This window comes from Schistocerca nitens, chromosome 5 (assembly GCF_023898315.1).
Source record: "Schistocerca nitens isolate TAMUIC-IGC-003100 chromosome 5, iqSchNite1.1, whole genome shotgun sequence".
Taxonomy (NCBI): domain Eukaryota; kingdom Metazoa; phylum Arthropoda; class Insecta; order Orthoptera; family Acrididae; genus Schistocerca; species Schistocerca nitens.
The window spans coordinates 693,945,744-693,965,760 of record NC_064618.1 but is presented as its reverse complement, the minus strand read 5'-3'; positions in this window follow the sequence as shown (position 1 = coordinate 693,965,760).

Here is a 20,017-nt window from a genome sequence, read left to right as displayed (position 1 = left end):
TTGTTAAAGAAATATTTGAGAATGTACGTTTGAAGCACAGAATTGTTTGGACAGTGGGTAAATCTGAACAGGAATCAATCAAACATTTGAGGTGTGCCGCTACAGAATTCCTGGTCAAGAATTAGATGAAAATTACATGACTGATTCAGTAAGCAATAAAGATGTCTTCCGCATAATTTGTGATGAAAGGAACAGCTGGAAAACACAACACGAAGGAACAGTACTGTAGGATCTACACTCCTGGAAATGGAAAAAAGAACACATTGACACCGGTGTGTCAGACCCACCATACTTTCTCCGGACACTGCGAGAGGGCTGTACAAGCAATGATCACACGCACGGCACAGCGGACACACCAGGAACCGCGATGTTGGCCGTCGAATGGCGCTAGCTGCGCAGCATTTGTGCACCGCCGCCGTCAGTGTCAGCCAGTTTGCCGTGGCATACGGAGCTCCATCGCAGTCTTTAACACTGGTAGCATGCCGCGACAGCGTGGGCGTGAACCGTATGTGCAGTTGACGGACTTTGAGCGAGGGCGTATAGTGGGCATGCGGGAGGCCGGGTGGACGTACCGCCGAATTGCTCAACACGTGGGGCGTGAGGTCTCCACAGTACATCGATGTTGTCGCCAGTGGTCGGCGGAAGGTGCACGTGCCCGTCGACCTGGGACCGGACCGCAGCGACGCACGGATGCACGCCAAGACCGTAGGATCCTACGCAGTGCCGTAGGGGACCGCACCGCCACTTCCCAGCAAATTAGGGACACTGTTGCTCCTGGGGTATCGGCGAGGACCATTCGCAACCGTCTCCATGAAGCTGGGATACGGTCCCGCACACCTTTAGGCCGTCTTCCACTCACGCCCCAACATCGTGCAGCCCGCCTCCAGTGGTGTCGCGACAGGCGTGAATGGAGGGACGAATGGAGACGTGTCGTCTTCAGCGATGAGAGTCGCTTCTGCCTTGGTGCCAATGATGGTCGTATGCGTGTTTGGTGCCGTGCAGGTGAGCGCCACAATCAGGACTGCATACGACCGAGGCACACAGGGCCAACACCCGGCATCATGGTGTGGGGAGCGATCTCCTACACTGGCCGTACACCACTGGTGATCGTCGAGGGGACACTGAATAGTGCACGGTACATCCAAACCGTCATCGAACCCATCGTTCTACCATTCCTAGACCGGCAAGGGAACGTGCTGTTCCAACAGGACAATGCACGTCCGCATGTATCCCGTGCCACCCAACGTGCTCTAGAAGGTGTAAGTCAACTACCCTGGCCAGCAAGATCTCCGGATCTGTCCCCCATTGAGCATGTTTGGGACTGGATGAAGCGTCGTCTCACGCGGTCTGCACGTCCAGCACGAACGCTGGTCCAACTGAGGCGCCAGGTGGAAATGGCATGGCAAGCCGTTCCACAGGACTACATCCAGCATCTCTACGATCGTCTCCATGGGAGAATAGCAGCCTGCATTGCTGCGAAAGGTGGATATACACTGTACTAGTGCCGACATTGTGCATGCTCTGTTGCCTGTGTCTATGTGCCTGTGGTTCTGTCAGTGTGATCATGTGATGTATCTGACCCCAGGAATGTGTCAATAAAGTTTCCCCTTCCTGGGACAATGAATTCACGGTGTTCTTATTTCAATTTCCAGGAGTGTATGTTAAAATATTGGGAATAACCTCTATTGTAGTATAGGGAACTATAGAGGGTAAAAACTGTAAGGGGAGACAGAGATTGGAATACATCCAGCAACTGACTGAGGACGTAGGTTATAGTGCTACTCTGAGGTGAAGTGGTTGACGCAGTTGAGGAATTCGTGGCGAGGAGCATCAACCCATTCAGAAAACAGTTGAAACAAAAATCACTTAACATTTTTTTTTAATTTCCTTCATTATTTCACTCTGTCCAAAATTCACAGGAGTAAACACATTCAGCTACTTATTCAACATTTCCTTTGAAAACAGTAAACACTCGACTCCAATTACTGCAACCCACCGTACTATATAAGAGAGAGAGTAGACAAAAACCTTTGGTGTGTCGTCACGTGTGCTGGACTGCTTTCGAAATTTCTCATCAATATTTTATGAAGTTTTAGTCTTCAGTTACTTATTTTGCAGTTTATTTGTGTTAATATTTGCTGCAACACTAACTTATTACAGGATTTTCATTAACCTCAGTCTTTCTTTCTATGCTATTCACTCGAGTGGTCTGTTATTCGTGAGTGTGCTTACGTCGTTCATCCAAGTCTCTCGCCTCAGTAGTGTGTTTACATTTCGCGGCGAGCGGTTGCAACTGTAGCGTTTGTAAAGCTAAGTACTGATATAGTTGTTTGTGCACTGTTATACAGTTATTAAATTTAATAATTTTCAACGTTGTTTTGTGCTGTTTGCGGCGAAATAGTTTAGTAAATTTTGTGTTTTAGTTTTCAGCTGGTGTTCCTTACTGTTTCTGGTGAAATATTTCAGTAGAATTTTCATTCACTGCTTTAACTTCGTTGAGTGTTCCAGTGGCCGCCTGAATTTTTTGTCTTAGCTAATAAATTTTGTGAAGATTTGTTGTTATTGGCATTAGTTGAGGTTTAGGAGTATAAATAACAGATGTTGCTTTCTTAATAGATAGCGAATTTCGAGACCGCTATTGTTAGTTCTATAAACTGTTCTACTTGTGTAACTGACCTTGGGTAACGTAGACACTTAGCTTTTTTCAGTGACTGAAAAATTTTACCGTTAGTGAGAAGTATGGGCTCCGCCATAGGTTTGTGAGTTGTGGGTTAGGGTGTGGGATTTGTTCAAAGTATTTTCACTGGAGTGGATGCAGTGGGGAAGCCAGTGGGTATTCTAGCGAGATCCTCTCCTGGGAATGCAGAATCTGTAGTAGAAATAAGCTGATAGAGGAGCAGGAATGTAAGATCTGTGCCCTTCAGGTGTGGTTACAATACACGAAGGATGAACTGGATAGGTTGAGGAGGGTAAAGGGTGCTGGGGAATGGGAACTGGCAGTTGGCAAGAAGGCAGCTAGGAGGAGGAGGTATTCAGACAGGTGTACTTTGCATATATGCAATAGATTTGACCAACTGTCAGAGTTGAGTGGATTGGAGCCTCTTGTAGCTTTAGATATAGGAAACATGCAACAGTCCTCAACAGGTAGGAGGTCCAAGTCAGTTGCAAAGTCTAACAGAAAGAAGAAGGTTTTTCTGCTAGGTAGTTCACACAGTAGAGGTGTGGGCCAGCAGTTGCAGAAAGTGTTGGGGAGTGAGTACCAGGTCACGAGCATTGTGAAGCCTAGTGTAGGGTTGGCTCAGGTGACTGACAGCATAGGGGAGTTCTGTAGGAATTTTACGAAAGAGATAAGGTAGTGATAGTGGGTGGAGCAGGGAATAATCTTGATAGGAATGGGGAATATGATGTAGGCAGTGACCTGGTAAAGATAGCTACTCATACGGCGGTAATAATGTGCATTTTTTGCAGCTGTTTCAGCGTCATGATCGGCCTCGTCTTAATGCGGCTGTTAGGAGTGTTAACATGGGGCTGGAGAAGGCACTGATGGCAGAGGGCATGGATCTCATCGCAGTGGTGCCAGTTGAGTCTATCAGTACATCTACATCTACATACCTACTCCGCAATCCACCATACGGTGCATGGCAGAGGGTACCTCGTACCACAACTAGCATTTTCTCTCCCTGTTCCACTCCCAAACAGAACGAGGGATAAATGACTGTCTATATGCCTCTGTACGAGCCCTGATCACTCTTATCTTATCTTTGTGGTCTTTCCGCGAAATATAAGTTGGTGGCAGTAAAACTGTACTGCAGTCAGCCTCAAATGGTGGTTCTTTAAATTTTCTCAATAGCGATTCACCAAAATAACGCCTCCTTTCCTCTAGAGACTCCCACCCGAGTTCCTGAAGCATTTCCATAACACTCGCGTGATGATCAAACCTACCAGTAACAAATCTAGCAGCCCGCCTCTGAATTGCTTCTATGTCCTCCCTCAATCCGATCTGATAGGGATCCCAAACGCTCGAGCAGTACTCAAAAATGGGTCGTATTAGTTTTTTATAAGCGGTCTCCTTTACAGATGAACCACATCTTCCCAAAATTCTGCCAATGAACCGAAGACGACTATCCGCCTTCCCCACATTTGCCATTACATGCTTGTCCCACTTCATATCGCTCTGCAATTGTACGCCCAAATATTCAATCGACGTAACTGTGTCAAGCGCTACACTACTAATGGAGTATTCAAACATTACGGGATTCTTTTTCCTATTCATCTGCATTAATTTACATTTATCTATATTTAGAGTTAGCTGCCATTCTTTACACCAATCACAAATCCTGTCCTAGTCATCTTGTATCCTCCTACAGTCACTCAACGACGACACCTTCCCGTACACCAAAGCGTCATCAGCAAACAGCCGCACATTGCTATCCACCCTATCCGAAAGATCATTTATGTAGGTAGAAAACAACAGCGGACCTACCACACTTCTCTGGGGCACTCCAGATGATATCCTCACCTCCGATGAACACTCACCATCGAGAACAACGTACTGGGTTCTATTACTTAAGAAGTCTTCGAGCCACTCACATATTTGGGAACCAATCCCATATGCTCGTACCTTAGTTAGTAGTCTGCAGTGGTGCACCGAGTCAAACGCTTTCCGGAAGTCAAGGAATATGGCATCCGTCTGATACCCTTCATCCATGGTTCGCAAGATATCATGTGATCAGTAGATTGGGTTTCACTAGGCAAGGTCTACACCTCAATAGGTGTGGGAAGGGGAGGCTGGCAAAGCTTATAGGAGTCAGTGTAGTTGGTGGTGGTGGATCCACTCATGGAAAAATTCCTGTAGTATTTGGCGTTGCAGCTGCACCTTCTTTAGACTGAGGCCAGCTGACACGTACACATGCTTAAAGGAAACCCCACTAAGGAATCACCTTCTGGGGAGGTCAGGTATTCAAGTGGAGAAGAAATTAGCATATTTCATCAAAATGTAGGAGGTATTAGAGATAAAGTTAGTGAACTGCTTGTACATGTTGGCTGACATTATTGGTATATCGAAGCACCACTTAAGGAATTTGACAATTCAGTGGCTTCGTTTACCAGGATACTGATTGGCTGGAAGTTTTTCAAGGAGTTTCTTGCGGTGTGGGAAGTGCTTATGTATGTAAAAAAACAGTATCCTATTCCAGTCCATAGACGTATCGCAACGCTTCACTGAACAGGTATTTGAATTTTGTGCAGGGACGGTTGAATTTAGTTGTTTATAGGTCCCCTAACTCTGACTTCAGAGCATTTCTGCTCAGTATGGAGAGAGAGGGCCCTTGATTCACTTTATAGGAAGTACCAGAAATTAGTTATATGTGGTGACATCATTATTAATTTTATATATGATTGTGCAAGAAAAAGGATGTTGGTAGAGCTCCTAAATTCATATTATCTGATGCAGACTGTGCTTTTTCCGGCTAGGATGCAGAGGAACAGTAGCACAGCCATAGACAATACCTTTACTCATTCTTCATTACCAGGTGGGCATTGTGTTAGTAAAAGGGTGAATGTTCTTTCAGACCATGATGCACAAATTTTAACACTAAAAGGCTTTTGTATGCAAACAAATGTCACATACAATCATAAACTGTTTAGGAAAGTTAATCCATCGGCAATAGAGAGATTTCCAATCCTCGTCAAGGAACAAGAGTAGCAGGAAGTTTATAGTGCCAATAATACATATCATAAATATAATGCTTTCCTTAACACATTTCTCATGCTCTTTGAGAGTTGCTTTCCATTAGAATGTTCTAAACTAGGTACTAGCAGTAAGAGGCAGCCTGGGTGGCTGACTAGCATGATAAGGATGTCATGTAGAACAAAGCGGAAATTATATCAAAATTTTAGAAGTAGTCACAATCAAGTTACAGTATCCCATTTCAAACAGTACTGTAAGGTGCTTAAAAATGTTATTAGCAAGGCAAAGAGTATGTGGTACGTTAATAGAATAGCTAATTCACAGGTTAAAATTAAAACCATATGGCCAGTTGTGAAGGAAGTGTCTGGTCACCAGCACAATTTCGACAATATAAAGTCAGTACGTAATAAAAATATTTCTTCTACTGATAAGTTAGATATATGTACAGTATTTAAGATTAATTTTCTGAGGATTTCTGGTGAATTAAATAAAAACTTAGTTTCTACACGGAATATATAACTCTCTTGGAAAATGCCTTTCCAGGATTGATGTCTGAAATACTCCTCTGTGATACAGACAAGGAGGAGATTGAGTCAGTAATTAAATCTAATTAAATCACTGAAGACTAAGTACTCCCTTGGATATGATGGAGTGCCTAGCAGAATATTCAAGTACTGTGATGCACATGTTAGCCCTGTACTTAGCCATATTTGTAATTTTTTCTTTTAGGAATGGTCAGTTTGCTGAATCATTAAGGTACTCAGTAGTAAAGCCGCTTTATAAAAATGGAGAAAGGGAAAATGTAGACAATTTTAGACCTATTTCTGTGACATCAGTGTTTGCTAATGTTATTGAAAAGGTTTTGTATGTAAGGATAATTGATCACTTCATATCACATAATTTGCTATGAAATGCATAGGTCAGCTTTAGAAGTCGTTTAACGAATGAAAAGACAATGTTCACTTTCCTCTGTGAGGTTCTGGATGAGTTAAACAAAAGGTTTCGAATCTTATACACATTTTTTTTTCGTTTAACTAAGGCGTTTGATTGTGTTGGTCACAAAATATTGCTCCTGAAGTTGGACCATTACAGAATACAGGGAGTAGCTCACAATTGGTTCACCTCTTACTTTAACAACAGACAGCAAAAGTTCATTATTCACACTGTTGAGAATGGCTGTGATGTGGGGTCTGAGTGAGGTACAATCAAGTGGGGGTGCCTCAGGGATCAGTGTTTGGACCACTGCAGTTCCTTTTTTATATAAATGATATGCCCTCTAGTATTATGGGTAACTCTAAAATATTTCTGTTTTCTGATGGCACTAGCTTGGCAGTAAAGATGTTGTGTGCAACATTGGGTCGGTCTCAAATAGTGCAGTTTATGACATAAGTTCATGTCTTGTAGAAAATAAACTAACGCTAAATCACAGTGCAACACAATTTTTACAGTTTCTAACACAAAATTCAACAAAACCCGACATTTTAATTTCACAGAATGGGCATATGATTAGTGAAACCGAACAGTTCAAACTTCTAGGTGTTCAAATAGATATTAAACGGTCTTTGAAAGCCCATGTTTAGGATCTTGTTCAAAGACTTAATGTCGCTGTTTGAACGGTATCTGAAATAAGTGATCGCTCGACACGAAAATTAGTCTACTTTGCTTTTTTTCATTCGCTTATGTCGTATGGTATTATATCTTGGGGTAACTCTTCCCATTCTAAAAGGATATATTTGACTCAGAAACGGGCGGTTCGTGCAATAAGTGGTGTAAGTTCTCGAACCTCTTGTCGACCACTGTTCACTAGTCTGAGTATTTTGTTACTGGGTTCTCAATATTCTTCACTGTAGTTCCTTGTTAACAAAGTTAGCTTATTCCCACGAATATGCAGCTTTCACTCAGTTAATACTCGGTAGAAATCCAACCTGCAGTTGGAACGGACTCCAAAATGGTTCAAATGACTCTGAGCGCTATGGGACTTAACTTCTGAGGTCATCAGTCCCCTAGAACTTAGAACTACTTAAACCTAACTAACCTAAGGACATCACACACATCCATGCCCGAGGCAGGATTCGAACCTGCGACCGTAGCGCTCGCGCGGTTCCAGACTGTAGCGCCTAGAACCGCTCGGTCACCTCGGCCGGCCGAACGGACTCCCTTAACTCTTGTGCTAAAAGGTGTGCGGTTTACAGCTGCATCCATTTTCAATAAGCTACCACTAGCACTCAAAAATCTTAGCAGTAATCCAAATCGAAACTGAAGAGTGTCCACATGGGTCACTCATTCTATTCTGTTGTAGAGTTCCTGGAAAAATTAAACTGATTCTCAATTATATTGTTGAATGCGTTTACTTAAAATTATGTCTTGACTTTTTTTGGGTTCGTAAACATTTTATACTTATCTGTTATTACTTTATGTTGTAATTTCATGTACGGACACGTTACATGACCTTGGAAATTTGCTCTTGAATTTGGTCCTATGGAACTTCACCTGGAAATAAAGAAATTAAAAAGAACTCGGAAAGAGAGCAACAGTACCCAATGACTGCTCAAAACAGCGCCGCACTAAGCCGTAGGATTTTCCTAGTGAAAATAAAATTCTACATGGTGGTTGCAGTTTTGTAAGACGTCGGCAAGTGAAACGATCTTTCTCCTCTAGTCAAAGTAGCTTCCACAGCGTCGTGCAAAGTTCCTCTCGCGATCACGACAGAGTCCAGCACTCTTAGTGCCACGTGGCGCTCGAGATATATCGAGGGACGTATTGCTCTGTAGGTTTCCCTGGAAACGTTTTGTGACAAATCCGGATCACTTCTATACACTGCTACATCTATCAGTGTAAATGAGGGCCATCATATTCGCTTTGGCCCGTGAGATAAGACTGAAGTAGTCACTTTCTATACCAAAAGATAGTGACCTGTAGCAGTCCAAACTGTTCTCAAAAGGTTCTAAAATCTGACCACTCGATTGGGAAACGATCATTGTACATCTTCTGCAATTAACACAGGATTACAATAAACACAGGACGAAGACAAAGAGGATAAGGACGTAAAGAGGATATTTTCAAATTTCCTTTAGGTCGAAAACAGAAACTTATCAAATTTCCGTTAGGAAAAAAATTGAACTTATAATCTTGCGAATACCCATGCCATGTTCGCTTGGTTCGTTAGAAAATATAGAAAATATACCACGTTCTGTTATGCAGACCCACTACACAGCAGTACATGTGAACAAATTCTTAAACTCTTTCGGAACTTCTGTAAATCACCCACAATTCGTCTTTGACTATACAAGTTACTTATTTCACCATTGCGTTTTCGGACGTATCGCTATTGTCAGCTGCTACTACTGTACATCAAAACACTAATGTTAAGTCTTATGACACATACAGGGTGTTACAAAAAGGTACGGCCAAACTTTCAGGAAACATTCCTCACACACAAATAAAGAAAAGATGTTATGTGGACATGTGTCCGGAAACGCTTAATATCCATGTTACAGCTCATTTTACTTTCGTCAGTATGTAATGTACTTCCTCGATTCACCGCCAGTTGGCCCAATTGAAGGAAGGTAATGTTGACTTCGGTGCTTGTGTTGACATGCGACTCATTGCTCTGCAGTAATAGCATCAAGCACATCAGTACGTAGCATCAACGGGTTAGTGTTCATCACGAACGTGGTTTTGCAGTCAGTGCAATGTTTACAAATGCGGAGTTGGCAGATGCCCATTTGATGTATGGATTAGCACGGGACAATAGCCGTGGCGTGGTACGTTTGTATCGAGACAGATTTCCAGAACGAAGGTGTCCCGACAGGAAGACGTTCGAAACAATTGATCGGCGTCTTAGGGAGCACGGAACATTCCAGCCTATGACTTGCGAATGGGGAAGACCTAGAACGACGAGGACACCTGCTATGGACGAGCCAATTCTTCGTGCAGTTGACGATAACCCTAATGTCAGCGTCAGAGAAGTTGCTGCTGTACAAGGTAACGTTGACCACGTCACTGTATGGAGAGTGCTACGGGAGAACCAGTTGTTTCCGTACCATGTACAGCGTGTGCAGGCACTATCAGCAGCTGATTGGCCTCCACGGGTACACTTCTGCGAATGGTTCATCCAACAATGTGTCAATCCTCATCTCAGTGCAAATGTTCTCTTTACGGATGAGGCTTCATTCCAACGTGATCAAATTGTAAATTTTCACAATCAACATGTGTGGGCTGACGAGAATCCGCACGCAATTGTGCAATCACGTCATCAACACAGATTTTCTGTGATCGTTTGGGCAGGCATTGTTGGTGATGTCTTGATTAGGTCCCATGTTCTTCCACCTACGCTCAGTGGGGATCGTTATCATGATTTCATGTGGGATACTCTACCTGTGCTGCTAGAACATGTGCCTTTACAAGTACGACACAACATGTGGTTCATGCACGATGGAGCTCCTGCACATTTCAGTCGAAGTGTTCGTACGCTTCTCAACAACAGATTCGGTGACCGATGGATTGGTAGAGGCGGACCAATTCCATGGCCTCCGCGCTCTCCTGACCTCAACCCTCTTGACTTTCATTTATGGGGGCATTTGAAAGCTCTTGTCTACGCAACCCCCGTACCAAATGTAGAGACTCTTCGTGCTCGTATTGTGGACGGCTGTGATACAATACGCCATTCTCCAGGGCTGCATCAGAGCATCAGGGATTCCATGCGACGGAGGGTGGATGCATGTATCCTCGCTAACGGAGGGCATTTTCAACATTTCCTGTAACAAAGTGTTTGAAGTCACGCTAGTACGTTCTGTTGCTGTGTGTTTCCATTCCGTGATTAATGTGATTTGAAGAAAAGTAATAAAATGAGCTCTAACATGGAAAGTAAGCGTTTCCGGACACATGTCCACATAACATATATTCTTTCTTTGTGTGTGAGGAATATTTCCTGAAAGTTTGGCCGTACCTTTTTGTAAAACACTGTATACATGTTGTCGTCATGTCGTATGTTTGGCTTTTTAAGATAGTTAACATACTTAACATGTATCACGCTATATCTCTACTTCTGATCACTGTCTACATGACAACTGAGATGGTTTGCGGACAAGAAAATACGACCTCTTAATGTGTTTTCCCTCCAACTATTTCAGCTGTGAGACAGACAGGATTCACAAGCACGGTTTTAGTGTGATGCAAGTTCAAGACGTTAAAAGAGCAAACGAGGGGATAGGACGACGACATGTCAGAAGATTCTAAGATTCTAATGTGTTATAGTATAATTATACCACTGATGGCCATACGAACGAAATCGATATAATGTTAATAAGCAACGATGTTTTACATGGCTTTGAACCGCATCCACCAAAAGTTAATCTTCAGAAACATGTTGGAAGCTGAGAGAGCTACTTCCTTAATGGCTGGCTATCGTCTTCAGAAATACACGTAGAACACTATCTCTGCCCCAGAGGGGGGAACACTAGCCTCGTGCAGCCGTAGACGGCTGTCACCTGACGCCTTTGATTTTTCCAACTACCAGCTGCTTCGCGAAATTAACGTGCAAGCCCTCGTGCCAATGAGCCTGCAGAGCAGAAATGGCCACTACCCATTAACGATCAAAGTACTGCTGTGATGTTCTACTACTTGTCGAGCGACACTTTCAAAAGGTTTTCCCCGAAGGATTATAAGGAACATCAGCCGTACCGTGAAAACCATTCGCCTTTGACCACAGCTGGGTCGTGCCAGACTACTGTTGTCTATCCAGGTTATGGCAAAATTGGCCCTTTATCTCCAGACTGCAGAATAACCCTCTTCTTCGAACATCTGGCTTTCAGAATAGCGACCTGCATTGGGTGACAGTTGTATGCATTGGAACAGATACGTTACACACTGTTAAAGATGGAAACTACTAGCCAAAATAATCATCTGTGGAGCATATATCCATCCAGTACCACTCTCCATCAAAAGCAAGAAGCAGTTGCCAATCGCTAGACAGCAACAGTCGCCGGACAGAAACGTGAGGGGCGTTAGAGCCAAGAAAGGTAGATATTTCACCTTTTGATGTGTACATTACAATATGTTTCAGCAATACCAATGAAGATTAAAAGATACTAGCTGATCTGTGTCGCAATAATTCGCACTCTATCATATTCAGTCACCAGTAGGTAATATACCGGATGATTATAATTAAACTTTCCCTATTTAACACGTTATAACAAGGACACTAATTATCATACGAGCACCGAACTTGGTACCATTAATGTGCAGTTTATGGTGTGCATGATTTTCATGCGTCATTACGCCACCGCCCAGTTCCAACTGTGGCCACCAGGTGCCGTGATCAGTCAACGTGATTCACAGTCTCACACACCTGAGCAATCGCAGTGCACTTGTTGACGTGTCAACATGAACTTGGACAAAAGGAGCAGGGCATTATGGGTGAAGCCCTATTCTCAAAACAACAGTAATGCAGCAGCAGTACTTCGAGAATATCGCCGGCTGAAAGGATTACGGAAGAATCCTCTTTCTCCATCTGTTGTGCGTTGCGAACTGGACATCTTTCCGGGAAAATGCCGTCGACCGGTTGCACCACAGGTGGTTGATGACATCGCTGTTGCTATGACAGACAACGCTGCGCGCAGTTACCGATCGTCAGACACTGCTTGTGCCGTGTCATGACAGTTGAACATCCCGTGGTCCACTGGACGGAAGGTACTTCGAACCATTCTCAAATGGGATCCGTACAAGGTCCATGTCGTACAGCAGCTTGCACCACAGGACGCACGACGACGTGTAGACTCCGCTTTCCACTTTCTCTCAAAGACTGAGGTTGACGAGGGCGGGCACTGCACCATCTGCCGAGTGTGGGGATCTTCACCTCCAGTCACTGTGTGTGAAGTTCCTCTGTATGATGAACGTGTCACCGTATTATGTGGCTTCACGGCTACGTTCATTCATCATTGGCCCATTGATTTTTGAACAGGTTGCCGCTCCAGGACCCTACGAAGTGCAGCATGACTGGGCAGGGTTACTGCGATATGCTTCACCGGCATGTCATACCCAACCTAGACGAAGAGAGACGCATGAAATCGAAGCCCATTTTTCTCTGAGGGGTGAGGTGAACACAAAACACTGCCGAGTGTGGGGATCTTCACCTCCAGTCACTGTGTGTGAAGTTCCTCTGTATGATGAACGTGTCACCGTATTATGTGGCTTCACGGTTACGTTCATTCATCATTGGCCCATTGATTTTTGAACAGGTTGCCGCTCCAGGACCCTACGAAGTGCAGCATCACTGGGCAGGGTTACTGCGATATGCTTCACCGGCATGTCATACCCAACCTAGACGAAGAGAGACGCTTGAAACTCAACAGTTTTTATGCAAGATGGAGCTCCACCGAACATCGCTCATTAAGTTCACCAGCTTCTCCGAAACATAGCTGGAAACGTTCGAATTATCAGCCGATCGTTTCCAAATGCTTGGCCTGCACGTTAATCTGATCTCACTCCATGTGATTTCTGGTTGTGGGGCTAGCTGAAGGACAGAGTTTACCAGGGGAACATTCACACATGCGCTGATCTGAAGCGCTGCATATCAAGAGATATAGCCAGCATACCTACGGACATGGTTCGTTCTGCTGTGCAGAACGCAATCCTGCACTTTCAGATCTTCTCGACACCGATGGGCGCCATATTGAGCCCCTTTTACAGAAGTAATGTGACCAATATGTAATGCTATAATGTACCGTAACAGCACATTAGAAGTGTTTCAGTTGAACTGATTCTGCATTATTTCTCTTCCTCTTGTCCTTGACAATAATGCAACAAAGTTTGGTACTCGTACGGTAGTCAGTTTCCGTGTTATAACGTGTTTAACAGGGAAAGTTCAATAATAGACACCCGGTAGTATTGGGAAATGAGTAAATGAAGTATTTATTTAAAAAAAATGTCATATCTTGAATAGCAGTAATAAATTAGACTCATTCTACAAAATCCACATCATTATGCACAATATGGTTAATCGAAAAACGTATAAAAATCAGTTATTTTTACTGTCAGATTAATGTTATTTTTTAAAATTCTATATGCTACAAAACTTGTTTTAAAAGAGCATTAGGAGTTATAATGCGATCATCGTTTATTTTTTGGTTGTAAATATATTTAGCACAAACATAAATATGACTTACTGTGCGAATTTTGAAAAAAATCATGTATAACTGTTCTTGCCCTTTAAGCGTTTGACCTCATGTTTTGTTAATGGTCATAGCGAATGCTACTATTATTGGGAATTGTTGTCTTATCATTTGAAAAGGTATGGATGTATCAGACGGTGTGAGGCTAATGTGGAGTATCAGCAAATTTTATCAGAGTCAATGAATTTAGCAAAGATAACGTACTCGCCTAAGTGGTCTACCCTAATAGTAGAGCATCAATTAACGCCAGCTTAGCGTTAAGTTTTCAAATTAAGATAATAACAACACTTTAAGTTAAAAGCTGTTAAACCGGATAGATTTAAGAAGCTCAAAGATTTGTAGAGTACAACTGATTGTTGTTTACTTCTTCAAGATGGACAGACTCACGACTGAGGTAAACCATTACCTCTCAAAGTAAAAAATTGGAAAAGAGATATCCATTAACTGACGCACAATTATCATTTTTATGTATAGAATCGCCGTTGAAGAGTATGGCGAAAAATTTTGCTCGTTGATTTCTGTGACATTGAATATCTCGATAATAACACTATCGTAATTATAATAACATCATTTAGGAACTTTGATGCAGATTAATAATATTTCGGTTAGAAGAAGTGCAATAAAGTAAATAAGAGATAAGTTGTAAAAATAAATATGTAGATTAACAGTACTGAAGCTAGGAGAAGTGTAACGTAACGCAGCAAGTGCTGTAAACGAACATCTGATTAAAATTAAACAAATGAAACTGTAAACGTGAACGGTACATACCTATGACGACGAACGCTGATGTTATTCAGTCTACTTGTGTAGTACACAACACTTGCTTGGATAAAGTAAACAACTGTATCCACTATTGTGCTTAATAGTAAAATTAGATTGTCAATAGATGGTGCCTTGTATGACTGCAATCGCTTGACAGACTACGCTTTCGTAAAAAACCTGTACCACTCCGAATGCCATCGTGCGTCTTAGTTAAACAGATATTCAATAAATGGCACCTCGTACATTGGATTTATAAAACTGTCTTCAAAACAAATCAAAACAAAGTTTTTTAACAAAAAATAACTTTGAACTAGCTGTGTGTCTTTAGTCATTAGTAGTGAATGATATCATGAAAATGCTGTCTCAATCAGTAATTTTGATTAAGAAATACAAAAAGCACCGTTAACACACTTCTGCAAAATGGCCTACTGGTATCGATATGGATTTTGGAGGAAAGTGTTACCGAACCTCTCGGTGGTTGCTCATTCGTTGACGGCAACCTTGCGGGTTCACACATATTAACACTATTGGCGCATGCACTTTACTTATCTGGCATGCTGGCAGATAGCACTGCGCTGCTGTTGCAGTGATTGTAAACGCCGCTGATGCCGGTACTGTTGCCGACGCTAATGAACTCGTGATTTCATTGTTGTAATTTATAGAAGAACTTTTTGAGCCTCAAATAAGACCCATCGATTATATCACTAGTCATTCTGAAAATGAGAGTGCATAACTAACAAGAAAAGCTTAATGAACACAAAACACCCGCCACTGCTCAGTCAATCAACCACGCTCTGCTATCAAATGTGATGGTAGGCGGCACATATGAAAAGTACAAGTTTGGAGTTGATTGATTAACAGTGCAACATTATTCATTCATTGAAAACTCTTTTTTTTTTAATTTACTCCTAAATACCATGAGACGAGAAAGTGACAAAAGAACACTGAATTAAAACTTTCACTTGTGTCCAATAGCATTAAGTAAGAAGTAGATGAAGCACGTTTAGGACAGAAAAAATTAAACAGCTAATAAGACACTGAATAATAATTTCCATTAGAATTCAGCAGCATTTTTAATAGTTTAAGACATCAGGTGCATCAAGGTCAGTGCAGCATTACACTGGAAGTTTGAATATTCACTTTGTACATAATAAACCACTGAAAGATATATCAAGCAATGACAATGATTAGAAATGAAGCATTCCTTGTCAGGAGACCAGATCATTCCAGCAAGATTAGCGCCGTCACATAGGCCTTGACACTGGAACCTCAGTCCACCAGTAAATACACATATAAGGAAAGATCAAATGCTACCCTCAAGATAACTGAGAGTTAATAACAGGAAACTAGAAATTCTTGGTGTGGCCAAACAGTACAGCACATACACCACTACCAGTTACTACAAAATTAACAATACACCGACAATGTTACTCCTGCGAAAAGAATTAGATTGGACTCTGCCTGTGTACTAATGGTTAAGGTACTGGCCTGTTTCTCCTTTCTCAAATCACACGCATTGAAAGGGTGCGTAGCAAAACAGACAGGAATCAGAGCTGGGGTCTGTTAGTAATAAAGAAAATTGTAATTAAGTAAAAGGAAACGGTCGCCAGCCTGACAGGGCAGAGCTGTAACAAGCATTGGTACTGTTAATAAAGGTAGTTAACTCTTGATATTTACTTTAGTTGGTACGAAATTCTATTTTTCTTATAAGACATAACACAGCATAATACTTTAGCCAGCAATGTACCAGTCTTTTGAAATGAATAACATAGAAATAATATGAAACTTCTTAGTGACATCTGGCTCTCAATAACACTTACTATCTGTACATAACAGTAGGAAAGCGAATAACCAGTACAGGCAATTGATCACTGATGAAAGACACATCTATCTTGGACATCAGTATCTTTTGTCACTTTAATTATAGAAATTACTGATGTAGAAATGGTTTTAGGTAGACATATTACCTCTTTACTTAAAACTTCCGGGCTGATAGGCCGTGGTTGAAGTATAAAACTGTCTCCTAACGTTTCGTCTCCGACTGCGGGAGACATCTTCGGAGGTAAAGCGGCGAACTGCGTTCTTTACTTAAAACTTCCGGGCTGATAGGCCGTGATCGAAGTATAAAACTGTCTCCTAACGTTTCGTCTCCGACTGCGGGAGACATCTTCGGAGGTAAAGCGGCGAACTGCTTCTATCTCTATCTTATGGTATCGTAATTATTTAACGCTACCGTGCACTTCCTGGAACTGCAGTTCGCCGCTTTACCTCCGAAGATGTCTCCCGCAGTCGGAGACGAAACGTTAGGAGACAGTTTTATACTTCGACCACGGCCTATCAGCCCGGAAGTTTTAAGTAAAGAACGCAGTTCGCCGCTTTACCTCCGAAGATGTCTCCCGCAGTCGGAGACGAAACGTTAGGAGACAGTTTATACTTCGACCACAGCCTATCAGCCCGGAAGTTTTAAGTAAAGACAATACCGGCCGTGAAAGTTTACATTGTATGATCAGACGTATTACCTGTTCCGATTACTATGTGTTTTCTTAGAGAACCTTCACTTCTTTCTACTCTACAGGGTACTAATAGACATGTGGCCCTGAATCTGTAGAAGTCTGAACAGTAGTAGCCAGATACCTACTACACTACATAACCGCTACAGCACTGATAGCTGCATTTCATTCGTACTGTTACTGAAATATGGAAAGCAACGCTGCCACAACAGCTGGCATGGAAGGCACAGAATCTATTCTGTCACTGACTAAGATCAAGGTTAACTAGTTTTGTTAAACACAGTATGAAAAACACTATTAACTGCAAGATCGATGAAATATACATATTATTACAAACTTGCACATTAACTGTTCCCTAATCTGGCCCTTGAAGTTTACTAGCCAATAAATGTTCTGACGATGGGTAACTTTACTCCTCTACAGAGGTTCAGTCAGGATGACAATTAAGCAAAACATCTTTGATTTTATTTCGGTGAAATTTTAAGTATATATACACTACTGGCCATTAAAATTGCTACACCAAGAAGAAATGCAGATGATAAACGGGTATTCATTGGACAAATATATTATACTAGAACTGACATGTGATTACATTTTCACCCAATTTGGGTGCATAGATCCTGAGAAATCAGAACCCAGAACAACCACCTCTGGCCGTAATAACGGCCTTGATACGCCTGGGCATTGAGTCAAACAGAGCTCGGATGGCGCGTACAGGTGCAGCTGCTCATGCAGCTTAACCACGATACCACAGTTCATCAAGAGTAGTGACTGACGTATTGTGACGACCCATTGCTCGGCCACCATTGACCAGGTGATTTCAGTTGATGAGGGATCTGGAGAATGTGCTGGCCAGGGCAGCAGTCGAACATTTTCTGTATCCAGAAAGGCCCGTACAGGACCTGCAACATGCGGTCGTGCATTATCCTGCTGAAATGTAGGGTTTCGCAGGGATCGAATGAAGGGTAGAACCACGGGTCATAACACATCTGAAATGTAACGTCCACTGTTCAAAGTGCCGTCAGTGTGAACAAGAGGTGACCGAGATGTGTAACCAATGGCACCCCATACCATCACGCCGGGTGATACGCCAGTATGGCGATGAAGAATACACGCTTCCAATGTGCGTTCACCGCGATGTCGCCAAACACGGATGCGACCCTCATGATGCTGTAAACAGAAACTGGATTCATCCGAAAAAATGACGGTTTGCCATTCGTTCACCCAGGTTCGTCGTTGAGTACACCATCGCAGGCGCTCCTTTCTGTGATGCAGCGTCAAGAGTAACCGCAGCCATGGTCTCCGAGCTGGTAGTCCATGTTGCTGCAAACGTCGTCGAACTGTTCGTGCAGACGGTTGTTGTCTTGCAAACGTCCCCATCTGTTGAATCAGGGATCGAGACGTGGCTGCACGATCCGTTACAGCCATGCGGATAAGATGCCTGTCATCTCGACAGCTAGTGATTCGAGGCCGTGGGGATCCAGCACGGCGTTCCGTATTACCCTCCTGAACCCACCGAGTCCATATTCTGCTAACAGTCATTGGATCTCGACCAACGCGAGCAGCAATGTTACGATACGATAAACTGCAATCGCGATAGGCTACAATCCTTCCTTTATCAAAGTCGGAAACGTGATGGTACACATTTGTCCTCCTTACACGAGGCATCACAACAACGTTTCGCCAGGCAACGCTGTCAACTGCTGTTGTGTATGAGAAATCAGTTGGAAACGTTCCTCATGTCAGTACGTTGTAGATATACTTAAGGGAAAAAAAATCTTTGAATGGTCAAGATATCTAATACTCTACTAAAGTTATTAAATGACTTCAGAAACAACACTCACTGCATGGTGAAGAAATCTGATAGTTCACGAAAGTTAGTAAGTGTTGTTACAGAAATTAATTGCTTTCCCGTTCAACAGAAAAGGATACTCGAAAATATCGGAGCACATGAAATAGGACTCTGTCTAGGTATGTGGTAAAGGATAAAATAAAGGCCCTCAACGAAGAGTTTATAGATCACAGACTTATCATTGAATAAGAAACCACATAACTGGTCCAAGCAGGTATACACAACTAAAATGATGATTTGCGACAGAAGTGATAGCTTTGGCGATTTCCCTTGGCTACTCAAAAAAGTGGGAAGTGTCCATGGTTCTTGCTGTACAAACAAGATCTGAAAATTCTCTTTTTAGTGTCAGATTTTCGTAGTACAGAGCTGACCATTGTATGCCACGAATAAAGAACCCAAATTTTTGCACATCAGAGGCTATATTACATACTCTTGCTGTTCTTCTTGCCTCGTTCATCACATAAGACATTAACACTTTGCTTACTAGCCACGAACTAACTCTTACCACAAATAAGACTTGCAGATAGACCGCCATATCCATCTTTCCTATTCCCGCCATGCACATTTCGTTGCGGAGGGACTTTCATGCAAGTATTACGTGAGTACAATCCTAATTTCACTAAGTATGAACCGTTGTTAGAAGTATTGTTTTAACAGTTCACCACCCATACAGATCATTACTTTTAAAATAGACATAAAGATTAATTATACTGACAAAAATGATTAGGTAAATATTTACATAGTTCTTGTATCAAAGAACGTGGTTATATAGATGTCAAATTAAGCAAAAGCAGACAAAGAAGTTATTGAAAGGAGTATAGGTGATATCGACACTGGTGTTACACGAACCCCAGGTTGTTTCCTGTTAAAGATACATCAGTGATACATCCATAAAATCTCAAACAGTGTTGTCACACACCGTCCTACCTAAAACTTTTTCTACTAAGTACCCTCTGCAACCTCCAGAAGTGTATAAAATGAATTTTGAAACATTTTGTATATTAGAGAATGCACAGTATATAAACTAAAGGAA